We start from the raw sequence: 11,357 nt of genomic DNA, 5'->3' as shown, positions 1-11,357 counted from the left end.
AAATGCCTAAATCAAATCTTCACATAAAAATGGTTAAAAATGCATGTATAATTATAAACGAGCTAGTATTTATCAACGCCTAAATTTAAACATCAATACTAGTAGGACGTCAATAAACATAACCATTTGGATAAGCGTTGATGCCAAAAATTAATATCTCATAAAAATAACCATGTTAATATCCACATACTTTAACTATATATATGAATCATGAATGTACTCATACTTTCATCCGTTCGAGTTTGGAAGAATATCTGATAATACATCATCGACACATGACGAAGGACTAGTGGGAACCAACAAGGCGTTGATATGCTTGTGGTTGGTGATGCTGCTTCTCCTTTCATCTGGTAGGAACACAATTAACCTACACATCTCTAGTTCATACTAATCCGAGTTAACTTAATTACTTGACTCTTATTGTTTGCTAATGGATGCAGAAGAGATGAGATCTGATGGCTGTGAAGGTCATGATAGCCAAACCTGGGATGGCAACATGTGTGTAAAGCACGGCACCTGCAATGTGGTCTGCCAAAGAGAGGGTTATGACAGAGGCCGCTGCTACGTGACTGTATGCAGGTGCTACAAGAACTGCACTGCTCTACCAATTTAGGCATATGATCATTTCGTGGACGCTCGGTCGGTGCTATTGCTATGAGTCTATGCATTACAACATAAGTAAATCAAGAGGCTCCCTATACATGCAATAATAAAGGATTCGTGCTTGATGGTGTAATGTTCACTTGCTCTTTTTTGCCCGCTTTTGCTTGATTATGATTAATACTGCTCATTGCAGCCATCGTCTATTAGTTTTCCATAGTAACGTTAGAAAATTACCGAACAATATCAACCGCCCGCGAGATCGGTTGAAAAGTGCGGCTGCGAGATCGGTTCGCCTGCCGCGAGATCGACGGTAGAGAACAACCTTTTTCCACGAGATTGAGGGACGTGCGGCTGCAAACACTGCCCTATTTTTTTAGTTGGTGTCTTGGACATCTAAAGCCCAGCAGGCCCAAATAATGGCAGGTCGTCCATTTTGTTACAGGAGCAGCGACCCATCCCGTATAGCGATCTGTGGTTACTTACGAGCTTTTGCAAATCGATCCAACAGTCAAAAATTCTTAAACTCGTTGATCTAATGGTCAGAAGCCTTGAGAGGGCAGAAAAGGTGCTTAGTTATAATGTATCTAAATATGCGGCTAAGACTGGATGGTATCCTCTGACATCTGTGTCCGCGGACTAAACGGATGTGCGAGGAAATTTACCGGTCACTATTGGAGATGCCCTTGACACTGTATATCTCGGAGGTGGAGGTGTTGGGAGCAATGAAGGCGGCAACCGGCAAGCAGGAGATGGGTGGATGGATCGGCTGGGTTCGGTGCACGCAGCAATAGTACGTACTCCAAACCACGTAGCAGATGCGTAGTGTGTGTGGCGTTGTACTGTTTGACATTTGCACCGGCTAGGTAGCTATGTCTATGCTATACTAGCTCGGTGTGCTGTGCTGGGGCCAAAGGCGCGCATGGATGGATGGACCTAAAGCTATAGGTAAGGTAGGTGGTGGGCATGGAGCCATTCTTGCATGGTCCATGCATGAACGCTCATTACTTCATCCATTTATTTCTGTACGTATATGGTGTGGCCCTTCCTTGCTTGCAGAGGGATGGACTGATCGGCGCAAAGCAGGAAACTTGCTTCCTTGCCGATCAACGATCATCGAGGAGGACGGAGGTCGACGGCGACGTGCGCGCGTGCGGCACATTGATGTATGGGCATTTGTTGCGCACAGGCAAGCAAGCTGCAGCGTGTCGGCGTCGGCATCGCTCGTGCGCGTGCGCGTGCGTGTGCATATCCATATCCATATCTATCCGATCCAGAAGTGCGCGCCCATATTATCAATCAAGCAGCAGGCAAGAAAGAATAATGTGCATGTACAGGCAGCGGGGAATGTCTCGCCTCACTCAGTCTTCTCAGATCGAAATTACTTGCCGTTCAAACATATGTATCTAGGAAGTATTTCTAACTTCTAGCATTTCGTTCGGAGGTGATTCTTCTGTCGATGATAGAGGTGCACAAGAAGGTACTACCAGTACACATTTTTTTTGCGGGGTACCAGTACACATTTCTGCTGCTTTTCATATTCGTGTTGGGTCGAGAACAAACACGAATGAAGGTACTACATGTAGTTGGCCGGCCAATCAATCAAATCAGAGTTGCACAAGCGCTCTCTCCACGGTCCCACCTCTACTTTTGCTGTGTACCCATCGATGTGCACATGCGTACGTGTTGTGGCAAGTTTCACGATGAGATCGAGTGGGTAACAATTGGCCAGTCACTTCTAATGTAAAGATGTATCTCCAACAATGCTATGGATCATATGTCATCTAGCTTCACAAGAGTGCCCCCTTTCGTGATGATAGGATGATAATATATAGTGCATGCCGTTCGAGATCTGTCTAAGAACGCTTCCATTGTCAAAAAGGCAGCTGTGAACTTTCTTGAAATGAGGAAAAGTTGGCCTTGTTGTCAAATTTAAGCCATGGCACCGTTAGGTCTGTGAACACAAATGCATGCTCGAGGATCAGGTGCCTAGAGCACTAGTAGATCTGATAGCACGTAGCAAAATATTAAAACATAAGCAGAACAGAAAAAATGACAATGGATATCCCACTCGCCACATAGTGCCAGCAAAAAGGACCAAAAAACAAAGTTGTTCAAAGATCCAATGACAGGGGAAAAAGAACAGATCCTCTAGTGTTCACAAAAGTAACGTGCTGATAGACGCAAATTTGTCACTGGACTTACCCGTGAAGTGGATGAAAGCACAGGTGACATATGTCGCGATCTTATTGTGCCACATCTAACCATCGTATGTGTGTAGATCCTCTAATTTTTTGGTAGTATGTATCATATTTTTTGCATACTTTATTTTGCGTATAAATATGTACGTATTTCACAAATACAATAAACTATGGACTCACTTGCAATTTTTCCATATAACTCACTTTGTAGTATCTTAAATATAGTTTGTGAATATAATAAAATTAATAAGGTAGAGTATATACTACCACATGATAGTATATGAGAAATGGGTGTAACTACATCTGATAGTAGATGCATTTTCTATATGAGAAATGCATGTGAAGGAGCGTACTCCCATCGGCATCAAGGTTGGGGCGCCATTCCTATCGAAATGGTACAGGTATTTCATCCATAAATACCAAATATATTGCGAATAAAGCAACCCATTAAGGAGTATCCATCGACGCATTGATTTTAAAAGGTGGCAATTAAGCTTTCAATCACCAGCTCGTCGGTCTGGTAGTAATCTCCATGCGTAGGACCAAGGCAAGGTGTACGAATGGCAGTCCATATTAAGTTGTAGTGCTCCTATATTTCACTGACATTCCCCCATGTAAAATGTAGGGCATAATAGTTTGTACTAGAAGGACAAGCGTTTTACGGCGCCGTTTTTCATTTGTGGAATTTATTCAATTTTTCTCTGAAAAGTTGTTATGACAATTCATTTTTCTCGCATACGTAGGGGCAGTCCAGCAAATACAGCACCTCATGGGTGGTATTTGAAGGTTCTGTTGTTTGCTTTTTTTCTTTATTTACTTTCTTTTCTTTTTGGTTTGATTGGTTTTCTTTCATTTTGGCCTTTAAAATTTCTTTTCTTGTTTAATTTTATATTTGTATTCTTTTTACATTTTTAATTCGTCAATATTTTATATGAGTATTTTTTAAATTTGGGAACACACTTTAAATTCATGAACATTATTTTCGAATTTATGTACATTTTCAATTTCGTGAATGTTTTTTCATATTCAAAAGCATTTTTAATCCACGATTTTTAAGTTTCTTAAAATTAATGAATATTTGAATAATATCTGAAATATTCAATACAGAATAGTTTCATTAATATCTGGAAATCATATTATTTTTTAAAACAGTACTCAATAAATAATGAAAAAATATCTGAAAAATATTGATATTTTAAAAATTACTACTCTGAAATATCTGAAATCTAAAATAATGTGAAAATGATGAATAAAATTTCCTCATTAATTTAAAATATCTGGAATATAAAAAAATTTGTAATTTTAAAATAACAAATTTGGTCCGACAAAACATAGGTTTACTTAACAAACGCCGATATCTCAAATATCAAACAAGTACAATGGAGGTGGACGTGCGCGGACGGGGGAGCTGGTTTCGGGAAAATGGCGATGGGCCAGGACGTGCAACACTATCACGAGAGAGAGGTGGAGAGGATGAAAGATTTTAGTTTTCTACAACAGAGGAGGGGAAAGGTTGTTGAAGAAGAAGGGTATGACATGTAGGCCCCTATGCTCAGTGAGAGAAACGAGGTTTTTCGGTCGGGATTGTCTTGCCAAACAGGTATTGGGTCGGTTTAAGCTGGGATCGGTGAGTAGAAGGTATGAACTTCAGGGATTTCAACGTGAGGATTTGTTTGTGTCGCACTCTATAACCTCAGAGTTTAAAACAGCGGTGTTCCGTTTACTGGCAGTAGTACAAGCGAGCAGTCACTGTGTGGCCTGCAGGCTACTGTTGGGTCTGCTGTTGTGCCTGCTGCCGCCCCTGCGTGCGCGTGCGTGCGCATATCCATATCCATATCCATATCTATTCGATCCAGCCGTGCGCGCCCATATCATCCATCAAGCAGCAGGAAAGAAAGAATTATGTCACATGTGGAGGCAGTGGAGAATGTCTCGCCTCGCTCGGTCTTCTCAATACTTGTCATTTAGACGGATGTATATATAACGTATTTCTAACTTCTAGTACCATTCATTCGGACGTGATTCTTCTGTTGATGATAGAGGTGCACAAGAAGGTACTTACTACGTACACATTTCTGCTGCCTTTCATATTCGTGTTGGATGGAGAACATGAATGAAGGTACTACATATTCGTGTTGGCTGGCCAATCAATCAAATCAGAGTTGCACGAGTGCCTCTCGCTTGTCCTCTTGTCGTGTCTCTCTCTCCACGGTCCCACCTCTACTTTTGCTGTGTACCCATGGATGTGCACATGCGTACGTGTTGTGGCTAGTTTCACGATGAGATCGAGTGTGGGTAACAATAGGACAGTCACTCCTAATGTAAAGATGATCTCCAACAATGATATGGAGCATATGTCATCTGGCTTCAAAAGAGTGCTCCCTTTTCAGATGATAGGATGATAATATTTAGTGCATGTCGTAAGAGATCTTGTCTATGAACGCTTCCATTGTCGAAAAGGCAGCCGTGAATTTTCTTGAAATGAGGAAACGTTGGCCTTACTGTCAAATTTATGCCATGGCACCATTAGGTCTTTGAACACAAATGCATGCGCGAGAGTCAGGTACCTAGAGCACTAGTAGAGCTGATAGCACGTAGAAGAATATTAAAACATAGGCAGCACGGAGAAAATGAAAATGGATATCCCACTCGCCACATAGAGCCGGCAAAAAGGACCAAAAAACAAAAAGCTGTTCAATGATCCAATGACAGGGGAAAAGGAACAGATCCTCCAGTGTTCACAAAAGTGATGTGCTGATAGACACAAATTTGTCACAGGACTTCACCAGTGAAGTGGATGAAAGTATGGGTGACATGTGTTGCGGTCTTATTGTGCCACGTCTAACCATCGTATATAATGCACAACATGCGAAGGAGCGTACTCTTATCGGCGTCAAGGTTGGGGTACCATTCCTATCGAAATAGTAAGGTATTTCATCCATAAATACCAAATATATTGCAAATAAAGCAACCTATCAAGGAGTATCCAGCAACACATTGATTTCAAAAGGTGGTAATTAAGCTTTCGATCACCAGCTCATCGGTCAGGTAGTAATCTCCATATGTAGGACCAAGACGAGAGCGTATCAGGTACTCCAGTGGATGGAGTACTCCGGCTACACCCTGCAGAGCACATCCGTTGGATAAAGTTTGTAGGTACAGGATGGAAGTAGAACGCCTCATCCTTCCAATTTTGCAAAGAACACCCCATGTAATGATAGTATTGCTGTAAAGTTGTCATCATCTAGCTTCAAAAAACTGTGCTGGCCCAGATTTGGAACAGAAAGAACACACACACACACACACATCTTGTACCTCCATACATGATTGTTTCATGCTGACGCTTTCAGCTTCATCCGTATTGTATAAATTCGATATGAGCTAGTATATGCAACAGGTAGTAGTATCATGGATTTTCCAAGATATAATATTCCATAGGAGGTCCAGAACATGAACATTCAGCAACGTGATTTAACAAGGTAAAGCTAATTTAAAAGAAATGAAAAATAAACAAGTTCATGAACAATAATTTGAACTGGTGAATTTTGCACTAAAATTGTGAAGCCAACGTCAAGTGTAGTAGACACCTTTCTCAAATCAGAAGGGAACACATAAACCACTATCCATTGGCAATGCATTCCAGCACTTTCAAATCTATCTTGGCATTTAAAAGCTAACAGTACAACAATATTATGCTCTTACACACCTTGCTATACAAAATATCATGAATGCTTTCTCAGCAGTACTCATGACAGTACACATAAAATCTACTATGAAGCGCATAACTAGAGTTGCAACTCGGATATGATTTATAGCCCAATAAGGTAGCAGGTACACATATTGTGTGACATCCAACATCATACCTGAAGATCAGAGCACTCAATCCCTTGCGCCGGCGGACCGGCGGATCGGCGGAGCTAGGCGCCGGGTTGGGTCGGGGTCCGGTGGAGTGGGAGAGGAGGGCGAGGTGGATGGCGAGGCAGAAATGGAGCGACTTTGCCGCTCGACGTCTGCACCGTGTCGATCTCGTCGGTCGACGTCGCAGCGCTGCACACGGCGAGGTCCCCCGCCGTCGAAGCCCCAGTTTGTTTGCGTTTCTTTTCTGTTCTAAATTGGGGAACGCGTCTTGGAGTTAGGTGACTGGGACGTTACACTTATTCTGTACTTACATGGGGTGGTTTTTGAAAATGTCGAAGGGTGGAGCTGTCGGGTTGCATCTTGTGCCTACGTTCTGTATCGAACGGCTGTGATGAGAAGGGTGCAGCCGGAGCACTCAATCCTTTGGAGTACAGGATATTTTCCTGGACCAAGACAAGGTTCGAGCAAATGCAGCACCTCATGGGTGATATTTGAAGGTCCGTTGTTGCTTCTTTTTTTCTTGATTTTAATTCTTTTCTTTTTGGTTCAATTGGTTTTCTTTCGTTTTTGCCTTTAAATTTTTCTTTTCTTGTTTCTATTTATATTTTTTCTTTTTACATTTTTAATTCTTCAATATTTTTATATGAGTAATTTTGGAAATTTGGGAACACACTTTAAATTCATGAACATGTTTTCGAATTTGTGTACATTTTCAATTTCGTGAATACTTTTTCATATTCGTAAGCATTTTTAATCCATGATTTTTTTAAGTTTGTTAAAATTAATGAATATTTGAATAATATCGGAAATATTCAATATAGAATAATTTCATTAATATCTGGATTCATATTTTTTTAAAAATTATTCAATAAATAATGAAAAAAATATCTGAAATATTGATATTTTAAAAACCACTACTCTGAAATATCTGAAATCTAAAATAATCTAAAAATAATGAATAGATTTTGTTCATTAATTTAAAATATCTGAAATATAAAAAACAAGCCATAATTTTAAAATAGCAAATTTGGTCTGACAAAGCATAGGTTTACTTAACAAATGCCGATGCCTGAAATATCAGGCAAATACAATGGACATGGACGCGCGCGGAAGGGGGAGCTGGTTTCGGGAAAATGGCGATGGGCCGGGACGAGCGACACTGTCATGAGAGAGAGGCAGAGAGGAGGAAAGATTTTAGTTTTCTACAACAGAGGAGGGGAAAGGTTGTTGAAGAAGAAGGGTATTGTGTCGGTATAGGCTGGGATCGGTGAGTATGGACTTCAGGGATTTCAACGTGAGGATTCGTTTGTGTCGCACTTTATAACCTCAGGGTTTAAAACAGTGCTGTTCCGTTTACTGGCAGTAGTACAAGCGAGCGGTCACTGCTGGCGGGATCCACGCAATTAATGTGGCCTGCAGGCTACTGTTGGGTCTGCTGCTGTGCCTGCTGCCGCCCGTGCGTGCGCGTACGCGTGCGGGCTCTGCCGTAGCCGCAGGCACTGTTGGATTGTAGGAAGCGATGTGCTCGCGCGCGCGTGTGCAGGCAAGCAAGAAAGCAATCGTGGCAGTGATATTGATGTGCGTTTGACTCGTTGCTCAGCACAACCTGCCACCAGTGGGCGCTGTCCCGCTCAGCAGCGCGTGCCCGTGCACGCTCGGCCGGAGCGGCGCCAATGAGTCGAGGAACGAAGAACTCTACTGGCTGCCTCGTACTTAGTCCGTTTGAAAAACGTGTCCCTCAAATGAATGTATCTAGTACTAAGTTAGTGTTAGATACATCCATTAGAAAGACAAAAAAAATTTAACGGAGGGAGTACTACCACACGTACATGTGCCCTCCCTTCCTCCCTGATCCGCGCGCTTGCGCTCGCTCAAACACATACACGCACGCTCGTACATGTGGTACGTATCATTGGCCCGTTCAGAGAGAGAGAGAGAGATTCTTGCATGGGTCACTTTGCACATTTCTGTTACTTTTTGCACAGTACGTGCGTGCAGTTCCCCTGTTGGATCTTTGTTATTGGTACGAGATGTGCATATGCAGCAAGGTACGGTTACATGGGGCTGGCTAATTAAACAATCAATCAAATCAGGTTGCACGAGCGCCACTCGCTTGTCCTCTTCTTCTAGAATCTAGACCCCGCACCCTCCCACCGGTGGATCCTTTTCCTGTGCTTGGATAGTGCCCATCCACGTACGTGCACATGTGTGTTCCACAATAGTAACAATCACGCGGTCAAATGGATTCTCCGGTAGTAGGGTCCGATCCTGCGGTGGTAGATTTCACTGTCCAAATCATATGTGGCCCATCTCCAACCAAGAAAATAGGATAAGGCCGTTATCGGCGTTTTAGAGACTGGGTTCAACGAGCATCGTGTTTTCAAAACATAAAAAAAATGTAAGTTTTTTTCTAAAAATAATTCGCATGGATTCACATTTATGTTTTTTACATGCACGTAATTTTTCTTAAAAATACCATGATTTGTGGCCTACGCAAATAGACAAAATCCTGGTCCTAATAAAACAGTAAAAGGAAGGTCAATATTTATACATGCATTTGTTTTTCTTGTGTACATCGCGTATGACAATATATATTGCTGGGGATTCATACGCATATACTACACATTTATATGTATATGTACATTTGTTTACGCAATTTCTTGAGATGTATAAAATCAAGTTTCTGGCCAAAAAAAGATAAAGAGCTGCCTGTAGACCGGGCTATAACATGCATTGTCGGGATAAGGCCAGCTCAACCCTCGTGTCATGCATGCTCCAATTTCTTCTGCATATATACCATGTACTCCAGTCTCCGGTGCAGATTTGCTAGTACACTGGTACAGTTTAGTTGATCTCTTGGAGCACTAAAAAAAGCATGATCTCCAATGCAGTTTAATTGTTTTCCACACCATGTGTGAGTGCTTATTTTCTTCCAAATGGAACGTACGTGTATGATCTAGCTTTCATATAAATTATTGCACTTTTCCTTTTGCTATAAAGATATGATAATGTACTGTGTGCGTCGCTCGAGGTTTTGTCTAACAACTTTTCAATTGTCAAAAGGAAGGAATGAACTTTCTTGAAATGAGGAAAAGTTGGTCCGGCTAATTGACAAAAATAAGAAATCCACTCGCGCAGCTATGGCGCCATGCATGCATCAAGAACATCACGCACAAATGCATGCTTATAGTACTACATATGTGAGCGCAGGCGCCAGAATAAGTTAAGCACATAGGCAACACATAGGAAATGGATAAGGACATCCCACTCACCAAATAGGACTGCTCACAAAGAACCAAAACACAAAGCTGTTTGATGATCAGATGACATGAGAAAAAAAACGAGGTCCTCCATGTTCACAACCGGTGACGTGTCGACACATGCTTCGTCATTAGATTTCTTATGAAATCATTGAAGCTAGTTTTCTTTTACTTTTTGCTGAGTTGGCTCTATCAGCCATCTTGTTTGTGCTTATAAATTTACAAAACCATAAAAAGTATGCAACAGAGTTACTGCTGTTTCCCTCAAAAAATAAATGGGTGGTGGATGTACATCATGGTCAAGGTAGAGGCGCGTTCCTATCTAAGTACTCCTATAGGTATTTCGTCCTTAAATACCACATAGACTGCAAATAAAGCAACATATAAATTGCCCTTGTCGCAAACGAAGTATAGTACTACTAGTATGCATCAACCCATTTATTTTGAAAGTTACATGCCAATTCAGCTTCCAAATGATCAAGTCATGATTGGGTTCTTCCTCATGTGACAAAGACGCATATGTGATAGAGACGTCGCTTAATTGGCATGTATAATATATGTCTTGGCCTAAAAAGAAATTAGTGTCTATGTTGGTTAAAATGTGAAGGTACACAAGCGCAGCGGCATGCACACATGTGCGAACAACGTCTTGATATATCTATTACTCTCACAACTTATTGTTAAGTCCGGCATTAGCCAATTACTAATCATATTAGTAATCTTTCTGGTGGATAATATGTAAGTTTTGTACCGTGTCTTTATTTAGCCCAGACATGAGTAGCAGAACCAGCACCACCGAATGAATGAACCATAGACCATAGTGACGTTTAGCATCTGGCGGAAATGGACCTGCAAAAGTTGAGGAGGCAATTATCCCACATAGGCACATCCAAATCAGTGTCACATCATATTGTAACTCGTACAACGACGAACCATGATGATTATGTAATGATGGGCTCGAGAGAGGCTGATCTCTTTTGTGTGGAGCTGAATCTGGTCAACCTGAGAGGTGCCGATGCACGTGTGACTGTAAAATGGACACGAACTGTTGATCCGCCTCCACGAATGTAGCTATTACACCAAGCTTTCGATAGCTTAAAAAGCCCGAAATCCTGTCACTTGCATGTGTGTGCGCGGCGCCACTATGTGGGTTGTCGTCGTCCTCTTGGTCTTCTTATGTTTTGTAGATACAGAGTGCATATCCAACACTAGGATTGCACGGTCAGTCGTAGTGTCACACCTCACGCTATTGTGGTCGTCGTCGCTTCTTGTCGTGTTATTGCTACATGTACATCAAACATGTCTTAAAATTAGTTTTATGATAGTGCGGTCTGCAACTGAATTGGCTTGCGCAATGAGCCAGTCGTATATCCATCATCGAGGATTTGAGAGACTGTCATCTCGGTACCGACCTCCCAATTAAGTCCTAACCTATCAC

At 41.7% G+C, this 11,357-nt stretch overlaps 1 long non-coding RNA gene across 1 annotated transcript; it reads left to right on the top strand.

Moving 5' to 3' along the window:
* The first annotated feature begins 238 nt into the window (after positions 1 to 238).
* LOC119358573 lies at positions 239 to 736 on the top strand. The gene is made up of 2 exons (XR_005172256.1): positions 239 to 350; positions 441 to 736. It is a non-coding gene; the product is annotated as an uncharacterized LOC119358573 (long non-coding RNA).
* The last annotated feature ends 10,621 nt before the right edge of the window (positions 737 to 11,357 follow it).

The sequence above is a fragment of the Triticum dicoccoides genome, chromosome 2A (genome assembly GCF_002162155.2).
Source record: "Triticum dicoccoides isolate Atlit2015 ecotype Zavitan chromosome 2A, WEW_v2.0, whole genome shotgun sequence".
Taxonomy (NCBI): Eukaryota; Viridiplantae; Streptophyta; class Magnoliopsida; order Poales; family Poaceae; genus Triticum; species Triticum dicoccoides.
The sequence above is the reverse complement of the archived record's forward strand: the minus strand, read 5'-3'. Positions and strand labels throughout refer to the sequence as shown.